This window comes from Bos indicus, chromosome 8, assembly GCF_029378745.1.
Source record: "Bos indicus isolate NIAB-ARS_2022 breed Sahiwal x Tharparkar chromosome 8, NIAB-ARS_B.indTharparkar_mat_pri_1.0, whole genome shotgun sequence".
NCBI classification, from domain to species: domain Eukaryota; kingdom Metazoa; phylum Chordata; class Mammalia; order Artiodactyla; family Bovidae; genus Bos; species Bos indicus.
Window position 1 is genome coordinate 19,008,186 of NC_091767.1, and position 21,349 is coordinate 19,029,534.

At 38.9% G+C, this 21,349-nt stretch overlaps 1 long non-coding RNA gene across 1 annotated transcript in view; it reads right to left on the reverse strand.

Moving 5' to 3' along the window:
* The window catches only part of LOC139184507 (uncharacterized), a 250,801-nt gene extending 249,270 nt beyond the window's left edge, over window positions 1–1,531 (reverse strand). Inside the window, exon 1 of the long non-coding RNA XR_011568009.1 lies at window positions 1,257–1,531. This is a non-coding gene — a long non-coding RNA (uncharacterized lncRNA). The remainder of the gene's footprint in view (window positions 1–1,256) is intronic.
* Window positions 1,532–21,349: the final 19,818 nt, after the last annotated feature.

Genomic DNA, 21,349 nt, shown 5'->3' on the forward strand with positions numbered 1-21,349 from the left:
ACAGAATGGGTGAAAATATTTGCAAATGATGTGACCAATAGGGGCTTAATTTTCAAAATATATAAACAGCTGATACAGATCAATAACAAAAGAACAAACAAACTAATCAAAAATAGGCAAAATATCTAAACAGACATTTCTCCAAAAAAGACATATAGATGGCCAAGAGGTACATGAGAAATTGCTCAATGCCTCTAATTATAAGAAAAATGTAAATCAGAACGAAAATGTGGAATCAGCTCACATTGGTCAGAATGGCCATGATTAAAAAGTCTACAATAAATTCTGGAGAAGGTGCTGAGAAAAGGGAACCCTCCTATACTGTTGGTCAGAATGTAAATTGGTACAACCACTATGGAGAACAGTAGGGAGTTTCCTTTAAAAATAGAGTTGCCATATGATCCAGCAATCCCACTTGTGAGCATATATCTGGAAAAGATGCAAACTGATTTAAGAAGATACATGCACTCCAATGTTTACAATAGCACTATTTATAATAGTCAAGATATGAAAGCAACCTAAATGTCCATCAACATATGAATGGATAAAGAAAACATGATGTTATTCACATGGAATATCACTAAGCCATAGAAGAGAATGAAATACTGCCGTTTGCAGCAACATAGATAGGCCTAGAGATTTTCACAGTAAGTGAAGTCAGACAAAGATGAATATCATATGGTATCACTTATATGCAGAATCTAAAAATATCATACTAATGAATTTGTTTACAAAACAGAAATAGATTCACAGACATAGAAAACAAACTAATGGTTACTAAATGGAACAGGTGGGGGAGGGATAAATTTGAAATTTGGTATTAACACATATATACTACCATATATAAAACATTATTCAATATCTTATAATAGCCTATAATGGAAAAGAATCTGAAAAATAATAGATATTTTTTTAAGTCTTCTATTTTATCCTCAAATATTTCCTAACGTTCTCTTCTTCATATTTAAGATACTGATAATCATACTTATTTTCAGAAAGGAATTCCTAATGGTCATGAGATAATGGGAATGAAGATTGATTTCTCTCTTACTGGACTTTCTCTCTACTGCCTGCTCAGCAGGCACACATTGCTGGAGCACGTTACCGAGTTGCAGAGGCTCACATACTGAAGAACCGAGGATGACTTTTGGCCAACAGCCAGTGGGAAACAACTGCCTTCAGTCCAACAGCCTATTAGAAACAATTGTGCCAACAACCTAGTGAGCAAGTTTAGAACGAAATGTGTCCAATCAAACCTTAGTTTATTGCTGATCCTGTCCCTGACGCCAAGGCCAATTGTCTTGCTGTTCACACGGTGCGCTGACACCAGGGTAGGCAAGGCGGGAACTAAGGCCGGAAGGAGACTCGAGGAGATGTAGGAACTGCAGATACATTTATTCTCTCCTGGCTGGCACGGCAGCCAAGCACAGCCTCTATCCCGGGTGACGCAGTAGACACGCTATATTCTCTCCTCTCCCGGATGACTGAACAGACACAGCCCTGACGCAGCAGTAATGCTGCTGCTTCTCAGGTGGGGCGCATACAGGCCTACAGTACAAAGCAGGCCGTGACCAAGCGAGTACCTTGTGACGCGCATGCGCAGTGCTACCAGCGAGCTCAGCTGTTAGTCTTTATTAGCAAAACGTGGGCGAGAGTGCCTGAGCATACCATCTTGGCTAATTTCCCCAAACTTAGGAAGGCTAAAACCCAAGTTAACACCTGAGTTATAGCCTGTGAAACACTCTCATACAGCACTGTTTAACACTTTGTTAAAATATGTTCAGATTCCTGACCCAAAGAAACTGCGAGGTAACGTGTTGTAGTTTCAGTCCACTAAGTTTGGAGGTATTTACATAGCACGAGATAACTAATTAGCAGCGTCCACCTGGTTTTGCAGAATGGTAGCTCCTGGAAACCAGCTAACGGTCTATGAGGATACAGAGCAGCCATATGTGGATGTTCTGACCGAGGGCTTCAGCTGAGATCCGAGCGGACTACCAAAATCAACCACAAAAGTGTAAACAGGACAGTCTTCATGTGATTTCAGTCTGCAGCAGTTGAGCTGGCCTAAGTGACACCTTGTGAAATGACATGATTTGCTTCCACTGACTCCTGTCCAAGATGAAATTTTTGAGTAAAATAATTATTATTATTTACACAAGAAAATTTAGGGCCATTTGTTACAGAGCAATAAATAACTGAAACATCAGGACACATAAAAAATTTGTATGCACTTATAGTCTCTGATTTATTACTAAAAGTTTAACCTCAAATTCAAGCAAAAAAAAAAAAAAAAAAGTTTTACAGAGTTTAAAAACAAATCCCTCAAAAATCATCCTTCCAAAAGATGGCTATCCTTAAGTGGTTACAAGAGATGGAGAATTAACACATTTACAATGTGCTTAGTATACTACAAAGGTTTGATTTTTTTCTTATTTAAAAAAGTTATTTACAAAATATATTTCCATACCTGCATAATAGAAGACACATTTATCTTTCCTTGATGCTCAATAGGACCAGAGCTTTGACATCTTACTGAATAACCAAGTGGATTTTTGTAATCAGGGACATGTTGGAGAAGAGAAAAGCTAGTCAAGTGTATTCTCAACTCAAATATGATTTTATTTTTTTTGTTTTTACAATTTCTTTGAGCTATAATTGAAATGTATTAAATTTCGCTTGTTAAAAGTGCACAATTGCTTCTACTTTGACATATGTATAAACCTGTGCAAGTATTACCACAATTAAGATAACAGATCTTTCCACGACATTCCCAAATTCCATCATGTCACTTTGTAAACTATACCTTTTTTCACTTCTATCTCCAAGAAACCACTGATTAGCTTTCTTTCTGTGTAGGCTAATGTGCATTTTTGAAAACTTTACAAAATATGTAAACCTGGCACTTTACCTCCTTTTTTTATCAGCATAATGATTGAGATTCATCTATGTTGTTGCAAAAAACAGTAATTCCTTTATTATTCCCAGGTGGTGCTAATGTTAAAGAATCCACTTCTCAATGCAGAAGACCCAAGAGAGAGGGATTCGATGCCTGGGTTGGAAAGATCTCCTGGAATAGGAAATGACAACCCACTTCAGGGAAAATTCCATGGACAGAGAAGCCTGGCGGGCTACAGTCCATGGGATCAAAAAGAGTCAGATGCTACTGAGCACATATACCAATACTACAGTTTTTCCATTCACTTGTTGATGGACCTTAAGTTATTCTTTTTACAGTTTTTATCTATTACTAGTCATTCTATCAGAGAAGGCGATGGCACCCCACTCCAGTACACTTGCCTATAAAATCCCATGGACGGAGGAGCCTGGTGGGCTGCAGTCCATGGGGTCACCAAGAGTCAGACACAACTGAGCGACTTCACTTTCATTTTCACTTTCATACATTGGAGAAGGAAATGGCAACCCACTCCAGTGTTCTTGCCTGGAGAATCCCAGGGGTGGGGGAGCCTGGTGGGCTGCCGTCTATGGGGTCGCACAGAATCAGACACGACTGAAGTGACTTAGCAGCAGTAGCAGCAGCAGTCATTCTATATTATGTTTGGAATTCATCAGCCTTTTCTTTAAAGACATTCTTCTTGACATATATTTGCTAACTATTGTAATCAAGGCCAAATTCTTTTCTTTATATCTAGACTTGAGTTGCAGTATTTGTAAAATAGTAAGCTCATGTGTTTCTATTTATTTCAGTTTAACTGGAAAACATCTTTAAGAAACTTTCTTAGAAAAGTGCATTAAAAATATGCTTTCAGAGTTCCATTATTAATAATATAATTAAAGATATTGTTAAGTAACATTGGTAAGTTCAAAAAGCTTTTTTGCAGTGTCTGTCTCCATGATTTTCTTTTATCATCAAGTTTCTAATAAAAATTCTAAGAGTCAGATTTCAAGTTATTTATTTGACTACTTTGTGAAGTGATATTCTAACTCTTCTTGGAAAAATTTTCTTTGATACCCTAAAATTTCATGGTATTATACTTTGGTATCAGTTCACTTCAGTTCAGTCACTCAGTTGTGTCTGACTCTCTGTGACCCCATGAACCGCAGCATGCCAGGCCTCCCTGTCCATCACCAACTCCTGGAGTTCACCCAAACTCATGTGCCACTGACTCGGTGATGCCATCCAACCATCTTATCCTCTGTGGTCCCCTTCCCTCCTGCCCTCAATCTTTCCCAGCATCAGGGCCTTTTCTAATGAGTCAGCTCTTCGCATCAGGTGGCCAAAGTATTAGAGTCTCAGCTTCAGCATCAGTCCTTCCAATGAACACGCAGGACTGATTCCTTTAGGACTGGTTGTATCTGCTTGCAGTCGAAGGGACTCTCAAGAGTCTTCTCCAACACCACAGTTCAAAAGCATCAATTATTCAGTGCTCAGCTTTCTTTGTAGTCCAACTCTCACATCCATATGTGACGACTGGAATAACCAAAGCCTTGACTAGATGGACTTTTGCTGGCAAAGTAATGCTTCTGCTTTTTAAAATGCTGTCTATGTTGGTCATAACTTTGCTTCCAAAGAATTAGTGTCTTTTAATTTCATGGCTGCAATCACAATCTGCAGTGGTTTTGGAAGCCCCCAAAATAAAGTCAGACACTGTTTCCACTGTTTCCCCATCTATTTGCCATGAACTGATGGGACCAGATGCCATGAATTTAGGTTTCTGAATGTTGAGCTTTACGTCAACTTTTTCGACTCCTCTTTCACTTTTATCAAGAGGCTCTTTAGATCTTCTTCGTTTTCTTCTATAAGTGTGATGTCATCTGGATATCTGAGGTTATTGATATTTCTCCCGGCAATCTTGATTCCATCTTTTGCTTCATCCAGCCCAGCATTTCTCATGATGTACTCTGCATATAAGTTAAATAAGCAGGGTGACAGTATACACCCTTGATGTACTCCTTTTCCTTTTTGGAAACAGTCTGTTGTTCCATGTCCAGTTTTAACTGTTGCTTCCTGACCTGCATACAGGTTTCTCAAAAGGCAGGTCAGGTGGTCTGATATTCCCATCTCTTTCAGAATTTTCCACAGTTTATTGTGATCCACACAGTCAAAGGCTTTGGCATAGTCAATAAAGCAGAAATACATGTTTTACTTTGGTATCAGTTCAGTTCATTTCAGTCACTCAGTAGTATCCAACTCTTTGCAACCCCATGAATCACAGCATTTCAAGCCTCCCTGTCCATCACCAACTCCTGGAGTTTACCCAAACTCATGTCAATCGAGTCGGTGATGCCATCCAGCCAACTCATCCTCTGTCGTCCCCTTCTCCTCCTGCCCCCAATCCCTCCCAGCATCAGGGTCTTTTCCAATGGGTCAACTCTTTGCATCACGTGGCCAAAGTATTGGAGTTTCAGCTTCAGCATCAGTCCTTCCAATGAACAACCAGGACTGATCTCCTTTAGGATGGACTTGTTGGATCTCCTTGCAGTCTAAAGGACTCTCAAGAGTCTTCTTCAACACTGCAGTTCAAAAGCATCAATACTTCAGCGCTCAGCTTTCTTCACAGTCCAACTCTCACATCCATACATGACCACTGGAAAACCATAGCCTTGACTAGATGGGCCTTTGTTGACAAAGTAATGTCTCTGCTTTTTAATATGTTGTCTAGGTTGGTCATAAATTTCCTTCCAAGAAGTAAGCATCTTTTAATTTCATGGCTGTGGTCACCATCTGCAGTGATTTTGGAGCCCAAAAAAATAAAGTCAGCCACTATTTCCCCATCTATTTGCCATGAAGTGATGGGACCAGATGCCACGATCTTAGTTTTCTGAATGTTGATCTTTAAGCCAACCTTTTCACTCTCCTCTTTCACTTTCATCAAGAGTCTTTTTAGTTCCTCTTCACTTTCTGTCATAAGGGTGGTGTCATCTGCGTATCTGAGGTTATTGACATTTCTCCCACCAATCTTGATTCCAGCTTGTGCTTCCTCCAGCCCTGCGTTTCTCATGATGTACTGTGCAAATAAGTTAAATAAGCAGGGTGACAATACACAGCCTTGACGTACTCCTTTTCCTTTTTGGAACCGGTCCGTTGTTCCATTTCCAGTCCTAACTGTTGCTTCTGACTTGCATACAGATTTCTCAGGAGGCAGGTCAGGTGGTGTGGTATTCCCATCTCTTTAAGAATTTTCCAGTTTGTTGTGATCTACACAGTCACAGGCTTTGGCACAGTCAATAAAGCAGAAATAGATGTTTTTCTGGAACTCTCTTGCCTTTTTGATAATATGGTGGATACTGGCAACTTGATTTCATTCCTCTACCTTTTCTAAATCCACTTGAACATCTGGAAGTTCACGGTTCATGTACTGTTGAAGCCTGGCTTGGAGAATTTTGAGCATTACTTTGCTAGCATGTGAGATGAATGCAACTGTGCAGTAGTTTGAACAATTTTTGGCATTGCCTTTTTTTGGGATTGGAACGAAAACTGACCCTTTCCAGTCCTGTGGCCACTGCTGAGTTTTCCAAATTTTCTGGCATATTGAGTGCATCACTTTCACAGCATCATCTTTTAGGATTTAAAATAACTCAGTTGGAATTCCATTACATCCACTAGCTTTGTTCATAGTGATGCTTCCTAAGGCCCACTTGATTTTGCATTACAGAATATCTGGCTCTAGGTGACTGATCACACCATCATGATTATCTGGGTCATGAAGATCTTTTCTGTATAGTTCTTTTGTGTATTCTTGCCACCTCTTCTTAATATCTTCTGCTTCTGTTAGGTCCATACCATTTCTGTCCTTTATGTGCCCATCTTTGCATGAAATGTTCCTGGTATCTCTAATTTTCTTAAAGAGATCTCTAGTATTTCCCATTTGTTGCTTTTCTCTATTTCTTTGCATTGATTACTGAGTACGGCTTTCTTATATCTCCTTGCTAGTCTTTGGAACTCTGCATTCAGATGTGTATATTTTACCTTTTCTCATTTCCCTTTTGCTTCTCTTCTTTTCACAGCTATTTGTAAAGGCTCTTCAGACAGCGATTTGGCCTTTTTGGATTTCTTTTTCATGGGGATTGTCTTGATCACTGCCTCCTATACAATGTCCCAAACCTTATCCATAGTTCTTCAAGCACTCTATCAGATCTAATCCCCAGAACCTATTTGTCACTTTCACTGTATAATCATTAGGGATTTGATTTAGGTCATACCTGAATGGTCTAGTGGTTTTCCCTACTTTCTTCCATTTAAGTCTAAATTTGGTAATAAGCAGTTCATGTAATGAGCTACAGTCAGCTCCTGGTCTTGTTTTTGCTGACTGTATAGAGCTTCTCCATCTTTGGCTACAAAGGATATAGTCAGTCTGATTTCAGTATTGACCATCCTGTAATGTCCTGTGATGCCTTCTCTTGTGTGGTCACAAGAAGGTGTTTGCTATGACCAGTGCATTCTCTTGGCAAAACTCTATTAGTCTTTGCCCTGCTTCATTCTGTACTCCAAGGACAAATTTGCCTGTTTCTCCAGGTATTTCTTGACTCCCTACTTTTGCATTCTGGTCCCCTATAATGAAAAGGACATCTTTTTGGGGTGTTAGTTCTAGAAGGTCTTGTAGGTCTTCATAAAACCGTTCAACTTCAGCTTCTTCAGCATTACTGGTTGGGGCCTAGACTTAGATTACCATGGTATTGAATGGTTTGCCTTTGAAATGAACAGAGATCATTCTGTCATTTTTGAGGTTGCATCCAAGTACTGCATTTCAGACTCTTTTGTTGACTATGAGGGCTACTCCATTTCTTCTAAGGGATTCTTGCCCACAGTAGTAGATATAATGGTCATCTGAGTTAAACTCACCCATTCCAGTCCATTTTAGTTTGCAGATTCCTAAAATGTTGATGTTCACTCTTGCCATCTCCTGTTTGACCACTTTCAATTTGCTTTGATTCATGGACCTAACATTCCGGTTTCCTATGCAATATCGCTCTTTACAGCATCAGACTTGACTTCCATCACTAGTCACATCCACAGCTGGCTATTGGTTTGCTTTGGCTCCATCTCTTCATTCTTTCTGGAGTTATTTCTCCACTGATCTCTAGTAGCACATGGGCACCTACCAACCTGGGGAGTTCATCTTTCAGTGTCCTATTTTTTTGCCTTTTCATACTGTTCATAGGGTTCTCAAGGCAAGAATATTGAAGTGGTTTGCCACTCCCTTCTCCAGTGGACCACATTTTGTCAGAACTCTCCACCATGACCTATCCATTTGGGTGGCCCTACATGGCATGGCTCATAATTTCACTGAGTTAGCCAAGGCTGTGGTCCATGTGATCAGATTGGTTAGTTTTCTGTGATTGTGGTTTTCAGTCTGTCTGCCTTCTGATGACAGAGAAGGCAATGGCACCCACTCCAGTACTCTTGCCTGTAAAATCCCATGGACGGAGGAGCCTGGTATGCTGCAGTCCATGGGGTTGCACAGAGTTGGACACGACTGAAGCGACTTAGCAGCAGCAGCAGCAGCAGCCCTCTGATGAGAAGGATAAGAAGCTTACGGAAGCTTCCTGATGGGGGAGACTGAGGGGGAACGGGTCTTGTTCTGACGGGCAGGGCCCTGCTCAGTAAATCTTTAGTCCAATTTTATGTTGATGGCTGGGGCTGTGTTCTCTCCCTATTATTTGACCTGAGGCCAAACTATGGTAGAGGTAATGAGGATAACTGTGACCTCCTTCAAAAGGTCCCATGCATGCATTGCTATACTCAGTGCCCCCAACCCTGCAGTGGGCCGCCACCAACCCCCGCCCCCGCTGGAGACTCCAGGACCCTCATATATGTATATTTATATATAAATATATTATATATCATATATATACATTATATATTATACATACATATATCAATAGTTTTTATTTCTAATTAGTATTTCATTATGTGGATCTAGCTTACTCATTCGCCAGTTGATATATATTTAGATAGTTTCCATTTGGAGTTATTACAATTAAACCATTATAATTATTCGCAGAAAGTCTTTATATGTACATATGTTTTCATATGTCCTAAGTGGTCACTACCTAGTTCTGGAATTTGGGGATTTTATGTTAAGTATATGTTTAACATTTTAATAAACTACTAAATTATTTTCTAAAGGGATTGATTCATTTTACATGTTCATTTTCATTGTATGAGGGCTCTAGTTTCTCTACATCTTTATTATTACTTATTAAATTCCTTTACCAGTTATAATAGCTTTTTGGAGATTCCTTAGGCTCTTCTGCATAAATGACATTGGTATTTGAAAATAAAAACATGTATAATATCATATAAGAAACGTATCACCAGTCCAGGTTCGATGCAGGATACAGGAAGCTGGGGGCTGGTGCACTGGGATGACCCAGAGGGATGGTATGGGGAAGGAGTTGGGAGTGGGGTTCAGGATGGGGAACACATGTACACCCATGGCCGATGCATGTTGATGTATGGCAAAACCAATACAATATTGTAAAGTAAATAAATAAATAAATAAAAGAAAATAAAAACAAATTTATCAATTATTTTCTATTCTCTATATTGTTATATCACCTTATTAAAATAGCTGGAAAACCCAAGACATTATTGTCTGTAAATAGTGAGAACAGACATCCTGGTCAAGTTCCCTAAATTAAGAAATAGTCTTTCATCATAATTGAATGAGGGTCTCCTGCATTGCAGGTGGATTCTTTACCAACTGAGCTATCAAGGAAGCCCATATACAAGGTTGAAAGTGAAGTTGCTCAGTCTTGTCCGACTCTTTGCAACCCCATAGACTGTAGCCTACCAGGATCCTCTGCCCATGGGATTTTGCAGGCTATAGTACTGGAGTAGATTGCCATTTCCTTCTCCAGAGGATCTTCCCAACCCAGGGCTAGAACCCAGATCTCCCCGCATTGTAGACAGACACTTTTGGAGAAGGCAATGGCACCCCACTCCAGTACTCTTGCCTGGAAAATCCTATGGACAGAGGAGCCTGGTAGGCTGCAGTCCATGGGGTCGCTGAGGGTTGGACACGACTGAGTGACTTCACTTTTACTTTTCACTTTCACGCATTGGAGAAGGAAATGGCAACCCACTCCAGAGTTCTTGCCTGGAGAATCCCAGGGACGGGGGAGTCTGCTGGGCTGCCATCTATGGGGTCACACAGAGTCAGACACGACTGAAGTGACTTAGCAGCAGCAGCAGCAGACAGACACTTTACCACCTGAGCCACCAGGAAAGTGATATATATATATACAAGGTTAGATGTATTAAAAAAAAAAAAAAAATAGGTGTCCTTTTGGAGAAGGCAATGGCACCGCACTCCAGTACTCTTGCTTGGAAAATCCCATGGTCAGAGGAGCCTGGTAGGCTGCAGTCCATGGGGTCGCTGAGGGTTGGACACGACTGAGCGACTTCACTTTCACTTTTCACTTTCATGCATTGGAGAAGGAAATGGCAACCCACTCCAGCGTTCTTGCCTGGAGAATCCCAGGGACGGGGGAGCCTGGTGGGCTGCTGTCTATGGGGTCGCACAGAGTCGGACACAACTGAAGTGACTTAGCAGCAGCAGGAGCAGCAGACAGACGCTTTACCATCTGAGCCACCAGGAAAGTGATATATATATACAAGGTTAGATGTATTTTTTAAAAAAAAATAGATGTCCTCTAGGAGAAGGCAATGGCAACCCACTCCAGTACTCTTGCCTGGAAAATCCCATGGATGGAGGAGCCTGGTAGGCTGCAGTCCATGGGGTCGATAAGAGTCGGACACGACTGAGCAACTTCACTTTCACTTTTCACTTTCATGCATTGGAGAAGTAAATGGCAACCCACTCCAGTGTTCTTGCCTGGAGAATCCCAGGGATGGGGGAGCCTGGTGGGCTGCTGTCTATGGGGTCGCACAGAGTTGGACCTGACTGAAGTGACTTAGCATAGCAAAGCATAGGTGTCCTTTGCTAGGTTAAGAGTTTCCTTCTTTTTGAACATGTTGGATATTGTGAATAATAGATGTTGTCTGGATTCTGTTGTTTTTGAAAAGCAATCATTGCTTTGGAATAAAGTTAACTGTAGAGCAGCTTAATCTCTTGAGGTTTATACATCAGCTTTGTTAGGGTATTTCTTGAGTATATAGTGTTTAGTCCTCCTAGAAAATATAACCCTTTTGGAGCATCTACAGAATGCCCCAAGTTTCAACAAATTCTCTCCACTTAATTAGAAATTAAATATTTCCTAACATTATATACTGTTCAGTGATTTCATTTTATGTCACTGATAGTTTGCTTTGTGTTTTGGGAATTTCGCCCTATGCATAAACTACTTAGCAACAGACTCCAGTAGGCCCCTAGGCAGATTTCAGAAGCTCCTATTTTTCACTGTTACATCCCTGGTGGCTCAGAGGCAGCCCACTCCAGAACTCTTGCCTGGAGAATCCCATGGAGGGAGGAGCCTGGTGGGCTACAGTCCATGGGGTCGCAAAGAGTCAGACACAACTGAGCGACTTCACTTTCACTTTCAGTAATCTTCCAGTGTCCCAGGCCGGCTGAACTTTGATCTCAGTCTCCTAACTCCATTACAACTATTATGTTCTGCTTGGTTTTTCCCCTTCTCTGTGGTGTTGCCAAAAGTGCCTCCAGGTAGGAAGCCAGGGTAAGAGTAGATATGGCCTCTTTTGTTTCCATTCTTTCCATTTGTTTGCCTTTTGTCCAATATCTAAACAGCTGTTTCAGGTATTTTTTTCCAGTGTTTTTTCTTTCATGGGGGTCAATTCCTTTACCAATGAAATAATAATGAATGGAAGCAAAAGTTGCTTCCATATTATAAAATCTAAAGATTTGCTAAATTGCTGTCCTCATAGTCTCTTTAATAATGTCATTTTATTTCTCTACTACAATTTTAATAGTCTTATTATGGAGGTTAGCCAATATCTTTGCCATATTGAATGAAAAATCTTAATATAATTGTGTTAAAATATTTATAAAAACAGATTTTAAGAAAAGGAGCACTACTTATGTTAATTGCAATAAAAGGTGGTTAGTCAAGAAGTATCTTGGAATTTTTTCGGATGCTATGTGGAATTATGAAGTGTATTATCTTCTATAATACCTTTTGCAGTGGTTTTCATATAATATATAACAGTATGTGTCTCCAGATGCTAATGTCCTAGGCATAAGATAAACACAATCTCATACAATATTTGTTTTAAAAATTCCTATATCAGAAAAAAAAATCACTGCCTAATATTTAAAAAATTCTTTCAGCATCACAGAATGGAAGGGCAAATCATAGAATCATATAAATTCAAAGGAGAAATGGTTTGACCCCTTAAGACCAATGTATTCCTATATAACTAGTGCAAAAAGAAAAAGAAAAAGCCTAGCTTGTCTTGCTCTATTTCTATCGTTAAGCCACAGAAAGATTTTATCAATCCATTTGTCAGTACCTGAATATCACTGCTTATAAGTCACAAGAGAGTTCTATAAATGGAAGTATTCTAACATATTTAAGAGATTAATCCAACGGAATAGAATGTTTTGACAGGACTCTGATCTCCCACAGACAAAGCTCTAGAGACATTTCCTTTCAATGTGGCAAACCATTATTGCTGTCTAAGTATTCTGGTACTAATGGCAATTTTTTGTCACATCGAATGATTAAAAAATAAATTTGGCAAAAAAAAGAGCATGCTGGCTGGCCAACTAGGTGACTCTGATAAGTTAAGAAGCAAGGTCAGGATAAAGGAAGGATGCCTGTGCCTTTATTTCAGATTTCTTATTCATCCAGTGATTATATGATTTCACCAAAACAGACAAGCTTTTCAAAAAAGGGAAACTACTTTTCCCAGGCAGAGAGTTATTGGATTCTGGATTCTGTCACAGTGTGTACAATGTTTTTGAGATATATTATAGACATTTATGAAACATGGGGGCCTAGGAGCCTGAACCATGTAGCATTATTTCACCCGCTATGCAGGCCAGTTCTGACTTGCACATAAAAGTGTAAATCTCATGGAAAAAATGTATTTAATTTTCTCACTCAGACTCATTTGAAAGACATGATTTGTTTAGTGCAAAATCAACAGCTTTCAGTTAACCAAATGCCTCATTTTATATACTGGGAAAGTGAAAACTAAATATTACAAATAATTTCAACAAGTTAACTGAAATGTAGGTACTCAGTAGCTAAGTCTATTCTTCATAAATTCATACTACTGCAACTGGTCAGATAAATGGTGCCTAAAATTGCAAATATACATGAATCTTCTATACTTATTATTAATCCAAGAAAATAATAAAATATTTATTGAACATGAACAATATCAGTAAATATTTGTTCTGAATAAAATATTTTTCATACATTTATCTATTACAACACATGTACTAACTGTTTAAGATTCTCTCAATCCCTGGTATCTGTTGGGGAAAAGGATGATAACTGGCATCAGAGAAAACTCTCAGTGAATGCAGAATGGTTGCAAAATAAATCATAGACAGGATACTGCTGCTGCTGCTGCTAAGTTGCTTCAGTCGTGTCGAACTCTATTCGACCCCACGGACTGCAGCCCACCAGACTCCCCCGTCCCTGGGATTCTCCAGGCAAGAACACTGGAGTGGGTTGCCATTTCCTTCTCCAATGCATGAAAGTGAAAAGTGAAAGTGAAGTCGCTCAGTCATGTCTGACTCTTTTCGACCCCATGGACTGCAGCCTACCAGGCTCCTCTGTCCATGGGATTTTCCAGGCAAGAGTACTGGAGTGGGGTGCCATTGCCTTCTCCGATAGACAGGATACTTGCCTTTAAATATATAGAGGCAGACATGTAAATTGACATTCAGTTCAGTCGCTCAGTCGTGTCCAACTCTTTGCGATCCCATGAATCGCAGCAGGCCAGGCCTCCCTGTCCATCACCAACTCCCAGAGTTCACTCAAACTCACATCCATCGAGTCAGTGATGCCATCCAGCCATCTCATCCTCTGGCGTCCCCCTCTCCTCCTGCCCCCAATCCCTCCCAGCATCAGAGTCTTTGCCAATGAGTCAACTTAGCATGAGGTGGCCAAAGTACTGGAGTTTCAGCTTTAGCATCATTCCTTCCAAAGAATTCCCAGGGCTGATCTCCTTCAGAATGGACTGGTTGGATCTCCTTGCAGTCCAAGTGACTCTCAAGAGTCCTCTCCAACACCACAGTTCAAAATTAGAAATACGATAGTCTATATTGATAAATGTAAGGGAAAATGCTATGAAATTAGAGAAGAAAAACAAATAAATGTGAATGGGTTAGAGTAGTCAAAGGGATGTAGATTTCAAAAGAAGATATTAATAGAAAAATAGGAATGGTTAGTCAAAGGGTGACGGGAACCAATAAATATACTATAAAGTACGTAATTTTTTTTTTTTAAGCAAAGTCTTCAAAACATAGAACATGCCAGAAAATAACTCCCAATCTCTTTGGGTTGCAGTTAAGAATATGGACACAAAGGGAAATAACAATGCAGAGTGATATATAATAACTACTAAAGGAATTCAAAGGAATGATGAATGTATGGCCTCACATGGCCCAGAAAGTTTTCACCCAAGGGAGAGAATCAGGTGAAGTTTACACAGATGATGTGTTCTTGTGGTCATCTTGATGGAATGGCTATTCCACAAGAGAAAGGAATGCAAGACAAAAGCAATGAGAAAAAAATATTTTAAAGCTCTTTGAATAAAATGTTACTGTGCATGCTGTGCTAAGACGCTTCAATCATGTCTGACTCTTTTCAACCTTATGGACTGTAGCCCTCCAGGCTGCTCTATCCATGGGATTCTCCAGGCAAGAATACTGGAGTGGGTTGCCATTTCCTCTTCCAAGGGATCTCCCTGTCCCAGGGATTGAACCTGTGTCTCTTACACCTCCTGCACTGGCAGGCAGGTTTGTTTGTTTGTTTGTTTTTTAACCACTAACACCACCTGGGAAGTCCAACTATAAGCCTAATAAAGTGACACAGGGTTTTTTCTTTGCTAAGTAGTTATGAAGCCTAAGGTTGCTCTCAAAAGAAGTGGAGATTGAGTGAAAGGGCAATTGGGAGGAATTGATAGACTCAGTGGCTAAATTGTGGAACAGCTAATTTGCCAGACAGAAAAGGGGAAGGAGAAGGTAGAAAAGGGGAAGGAGAAGGTAGAAAAGGGGAAGGAGAAGTTTGAAAAGGGCCCTCCTAGATTTAGAAAAAAAAGCTCATACATCTACCTCAGGATGTATTGGTTTAAAAACCTTGAATTTGATTGGGTCAGTCTGTGAAGCAGTTATAATCCAGAGCATTGTTGAAAGCAGGGTAGCAATCAGTTGGCAATTACTATACTTTCACAGAGGGTACAGTCAGGGAAAGATACATTAAAAAAAAAAAAAACTTACCAAAAGGGGCTTCCCTGGTAGCTCAGCTAGTAAAGAATCTGCCTGCAATGCAAGAGACCCAGGTTCCATTCCTGGGTGGGGAAGATCCGCTGCATAAGGGATAGGCTACCCACTCCAGTATTCTTGGGCTTCCCTGGTGGCTCAGCTGGTAAGGACTCCACCTGAAATGTGGGAGACCTGGGTTTGATGCCTGGGTTGGGAAGACCTGAGTTCAATCCCAGGGTTAGGAAGATCCCTGGAGAAGGGAATGGCTACCCACTCCAGTATTCTGGCCTGGAGAATTCGGTTCAGTCTGTGGCGTCACAGTGTTGGACACAACTGAGAGAATTTCACTTTCTTTCCTTTTCTCTGTTAGTTTCTCAGTCATGTCCAACTCTTTGCAACCCCATGGACTGTAGCCTGCCAGACTTCTCTGTCCATGGAATTCTCTTTTCTTTTACATATATACAGATAAATTAAGAAAAAAGTCTACTTCTATTTTAAGCAGAAATCCCAGATGATATTGCTTATTAAGTATCCAGTTGATAAGTCTTTCAATTTTTTTCAATAATTAATTTTGTATGAATAACATGTCATAACATATCCAAAGCTTTAGAATACTATCAGATAGTAAGAACATTGCAATGTTGAGGGAACATGAATATATTTGAATTTAATTTGGAACTTTAAGATTGCCAGACATTAATTCAGATTAAAATAGATTTGCTAGTATCACCTTTTAATTTCTACAATTAGCATAACAGACATACAATATTTTTGAAAGAAAACACTTTGAAAATACAAGTCCAACTTACTTGAATTCTATGACATACCATTTAAATTTACGTAGCCACTGTGTAAATGTCATGTCATTCACGATGCCTTTAGCCATTTCAATATTTCTTTCTACCAATCTGGAATTTTTGCATTTTTGATATTCTTCACTTTATGGCAATGACTCTACATTTCTCAACATTCCAGAAATGCTTTCCTTTGAAAACCTTGATTTTCTTTGCCACACTAGGGGGGAAATGTCAGGCCTTAGTCCCAGTGAAATGAAACATAAACAAAAGTGTCTCATTTATTCACCCATCTTTAGTCATCTAGTTATCTTTCCACTAAACCATTTAGAGCGCTTAGTATCTGCAAATAACCATGAAATTGAGCAGATTAAGGACACAAAGAAAGAACATAAACTGAAGATGATTTTCTCCAGGGAGCATCCTCTTTTCCTCGTACAGTTAAAAGATCCTCTAGCCACTCACTAGCCTTTGGTTTCCATCACCACTGTTAATTTTATACATAATCCTTACACATAATACCTACACTCACTGAAAAGAGTCCTCAATATTCTCTTTCTTTTCCCCCAGTTAATTTTTCTTTCTGTCCATTCTTCTTTTCTCACAGTAGCTTCTCCATTATAGAACAAATCCACAGGACAAACATATCCATATAAAACCTTATCTTTAAAGTACTTTGATCTCACATGTCACTTGATCTCCCATTTCATTATATGAGACCATGAATCTCAAAATTAATCTGAAATTGATAGACTGGGAATTAGCAACTAAGAAGACAAACTAGTTAGGCTATTATACTTCATTAGGTAAAAGGTGATATGATCCTGAACAATGGCAGTCATACTGATTAATTTTAAAGACGAGGTGATGGATTTAAAAGATTTGGTAATGTAAAAGTAGACCTGGTACCCTGATCAGAGGTAAGTTAAAACTAAAGTCCAAGAACAAGAGGTTTCTATCTGAGCTGCCTGATTGGTAGAGCTAGTAACTTAATAGAAACATAGATACAGTAATTAGATTATAATATTTTATATAATGCAATAAAATATCATTAACAATACTGATAATAAAGAAAATACAATGTAATACTAAAGTGCTAAATCAAGCCTAATAATAAAAATATATAAAGAATCAGATAGGTGAAAACAGAAGAAAAAAGAACAGGTGGGACAAACAGAAAATGAATATAGAAGATGCAGACTTAAAACTAATGATATCAATAATTATATTAAATACAAATGGACTATAAACTCTAAATAAAACACAAATGGAGAAGACTCTTGATAGTCCCTTGGACTGTAAGGTGATCAAAATGGTCAAATAAATAAATAAGAATATTTAAAAAGTGAATATTATTGTCTACCATCTCTCCTAACCTGCCATTTACTATAGCCAACATCTGTAAAATCTAATCACTGTTCAAATGCATGTGAAACATTTACAGAGACTGAATATACATGCTATAAAGTACATGTCAGGTAATATTTTTTTCTTTTGTTTGCTTCAAGTTTTATTGAGATATAACTGATATATCAGATCAGATCAGTCGCTCAGTCATGTCCGACTCTTTGCCACCCCATGAATCGAAGCACGCCAGGCCTCCCTGTCCATCACCAAATCCTGGAGTTCACTCAGACTCCCGTCCATCGAGTCAGTGATGCCATCCAGCCATCTCATCCTCTGTTGTCCCCTTCTCCTCTTGCCCCCAATCCCTCCCAGCACCAGAGTCTTTTCCAATGAGTCAACTCTTCACATGAGGTGACCGAAGTACTGGAGTTTCAGCTTTAGCATCATTCCTTCCAAAGAAATCCCAGGGCTGATCTCCTTCAGAATGGACTGACTGAATCTCCTTGCAGTCCAAGGGACTCTCAAGAGTCTTCTCCAACATCACAGTTCAAAAGCGCCAATTCTTCGGCGCTCAGCCTTCTTCACAGTTCAACTCTCACATCCATACATGACCACAGGAAAAACCATAGCCTTGACTAGATGAACCTTTGTTGGCAAAGTAATGTCTCTACTTTTGAATATGCTATCTAGGTTGGTCATAACTTTCCTTCCAAGGAGTAAGCGTCTTTTAATTTCATGGCTGCAGTCACCATCTGCAGTGATTTTGGAGCCCAGAAAAATAAAGTCTGACACTGTTTCCACTGTTTCCCCATCTATTTCCCATGAAGTGATGGGACTGGATGCCATGATCTTCGTTTTCTGAATGTTGAGCTTTAAGCCAACTTTTTCACTCTCCACTTTCACTTTCATCAAGAGGCTTTTGAGTTCCTCTTCACTTTCTGCCATAAGGGTGGTATCATCTGCATATCTGAGGTTATTGATATTTCTCCCAGCAATCTTGATTCCAGCTTGTGCTTCCTCCAGTCCAGCGTTTCTCATGATGTACTCTGCATATAAGTTAAATAAACAGGGTGACAATATACAGCCTTGACGAACTCCTTTCCCTATTTGGAACCAGTCTGTTGTTCCATGTCCAGTTCTAACTGTTGCTTCCTGACCTGCATACAAATTTCTCAAGAGGCAGATCAGGTGGTCTGGTATTCCCATCTCTTTCAGAATTTTCCACAGTTTCTTGTGATGCACACAGTCAAAGGCTTTGGCATAGTCAATAAAGCAGAAATAGATGTTTTTCTGGAACTGTCTTGCTTTTTCCATGATCCAGTGGATGTTGGCAGTTAGATCTCTGGTTCCTCTGCCTTTTCTAAAACCAGCTTGAACATCAGGAAGTTCACGTATAGCACTATATAAAGTTTACAACATAATGATTTGACTCATATATATCATCAAATAATGAGTTTCTCCAGAGGCTCAGATGGTATAAAGAATCTGCCCATAATGCAAAATTTGAAGGCAGAAAAAAATATATTTCCTTGTGATGAGAACTCTTAGGATTTACTCTTAAACTTTCATAAAAAAATATAACAGTGGCAATTATATTTATCATGTTATATATTAAATCCCTACTACTTATTTATCTTATAACTAGAAATGTGTATCTTTCTGCTTCCTTCATTCAATCCCCTCATCCTTCCATCTCTGGTAAACAGAGATCTTATCTCCTTTTCTATAAGTTTGTTTTTCTGCTTGAACTACCATTAACCCATCAATTTCACTCCTGGGTATTTAGCCAAAGACAATGATACATTTTGAAAAGATACATGCACCCCTATGTTCATTATGGCATTACTTATTATAGCCATGATAAAAAGCAACCTAAGTGCTCATCAATAGATGAATGAATAAAGAAAATATGATATATATAAAATATATATATAATAGAATATTAATCAACCATAAAAAACCCAAAATATTGTCATTTGTGTTATCAAGGATGGACCTAGAGGATACTAGGCTAAATGAAATATCTCAGAGAAAGACAAATATTGTATGATTTCACTTATATGTCAAATCTGAAAAAAAAAACACAACAAATGGACATAAAAAAATAGAAACAGTCATAGATACAGAAAATGAACAGGTGGTTGCCAGCAGGGAGAGGGTGCTAGAGGAGAGAAATAGGTGAGGGATATTAAGAGATACAAATGCCCATTTGCTATATAAGTGAAGCATGAGTATGAAATGTACAGTGTGAGGAACAGAGTCAATAGTTACGTAGTATTTTAGTGTGGTGACAATTTGTAACTAGACCTGTGGTGACTATTTTGAAATGTATAGAAATATTAAATTGAATCATTACATTGTATAAACAGGAACTAATATAGTATTATAGGTCAATTATACTTCAGAAACAGTCTCAACTAATTTAAAAGATAGATATTTTACAAACTCTTCTGAAAAGAAGCTATCAAATGGTTTAAATGAAACAGTATCCATTGCTCAAATGGGATTCAAAATAGTATATTTCCCAGTAGCCAGCTGGAAAACCACAACATTCCAAAAATGAACTTTGCCTCTAGAGTTTGTTGTTCTGTCACTCAGTCGTGTCTGAGTCTTTGGGACCCCATGGACTGAAGCAAGCCGAACTTCCCTGTTCTTCACCATCTCCCAGAGTTTGCTCAAACTCACGTCCATTGAGTCAGCGATGCCTTCCAACCATCTCATCCACTGTCCTCTGTCATCCCCTTTTCCTCCTGCCTTCAATCTTTGCCAGCAGCAGGGTCTTTTCTAATGAGTCAACTCTCTGCATCAGGTGACCAAAGTATTAGAGCTTCAGCATCAGTCCTTCCAATAAATATCAAGGATTAATTTCCTTTAGGGTTGACTGGTTTGATCTCCTTGCAGTCCAAGCCTAGACAGATACTGCTCCAATCTCACTTCACAAAATTTTAAAAATCAGAACCCTAAAATGATCACACTGTTCCCAAATAACTAACCTGCATCCCTAAACAAAGCTCAAACATAGAAATTAATATTCAGGTGATTGTATTCATCAGTCACCTTAAAAGTTAAAATTCACCTTACAATGAATTACCATTATGTCATTTAAAAGTAGATGGTGATGAATTAAAGATCTAGACGAAATTCTACAATAAGCACAAAAATACCAATACAAAGAATTATAGCTATGAAGTTAACAAAGGAGATAAAATAGATCATTAAAAATAAAAAAGGGGGTAGTAAGAGTAGAAAAGGGAATGTAGAACAGATGATAGAAGATATAAAGATTTAGCAAGGTAATATATTTAAACCTAATCATCTCAATAATCATACTTAAAGCAATCAGTTCAAATGACCCAATTAAAAACAGAGATTGCCAGTTTGAATAAAGAACACAAGACCTAACTATATGTCACTCTCAAGAAATCCATTTAAAATATAAAAATATATACAGGTTAATTGTAAAAGGATAAAAAATGTCTATCTGGGTTGAAAAGTGAAAGTGAAAGGCGCTCAGTTGTGTCCAACTCTTTGTGAACCCATGGAGCATTCAGTCCATGAAATTCTCCAGGTCAGACTACTGGAGTGGGTAGCCTATCCCTTCTCCAGGGAATCTTCCCAACCCAGGAATCAAACCAGGGTCTCCTGCATTGCAGGTGGATTCTTTACCAATTGAGCTTCTATCTGGCTTACCCTCAGGTAAACAAAGCTACAGTGACTATATTAATATCAAACTTTATTTCAGAGAAAAGAATATTACCAGGCACAATATTCTTTGGATAATATTATCAACGTTTCAACAATATCATCAGCAGTACACAAGGAACACTGCAAATGCTTTGCCTGCATTGAAGGTATCTCTAAATGCCTTGGAGATTACTATTAACC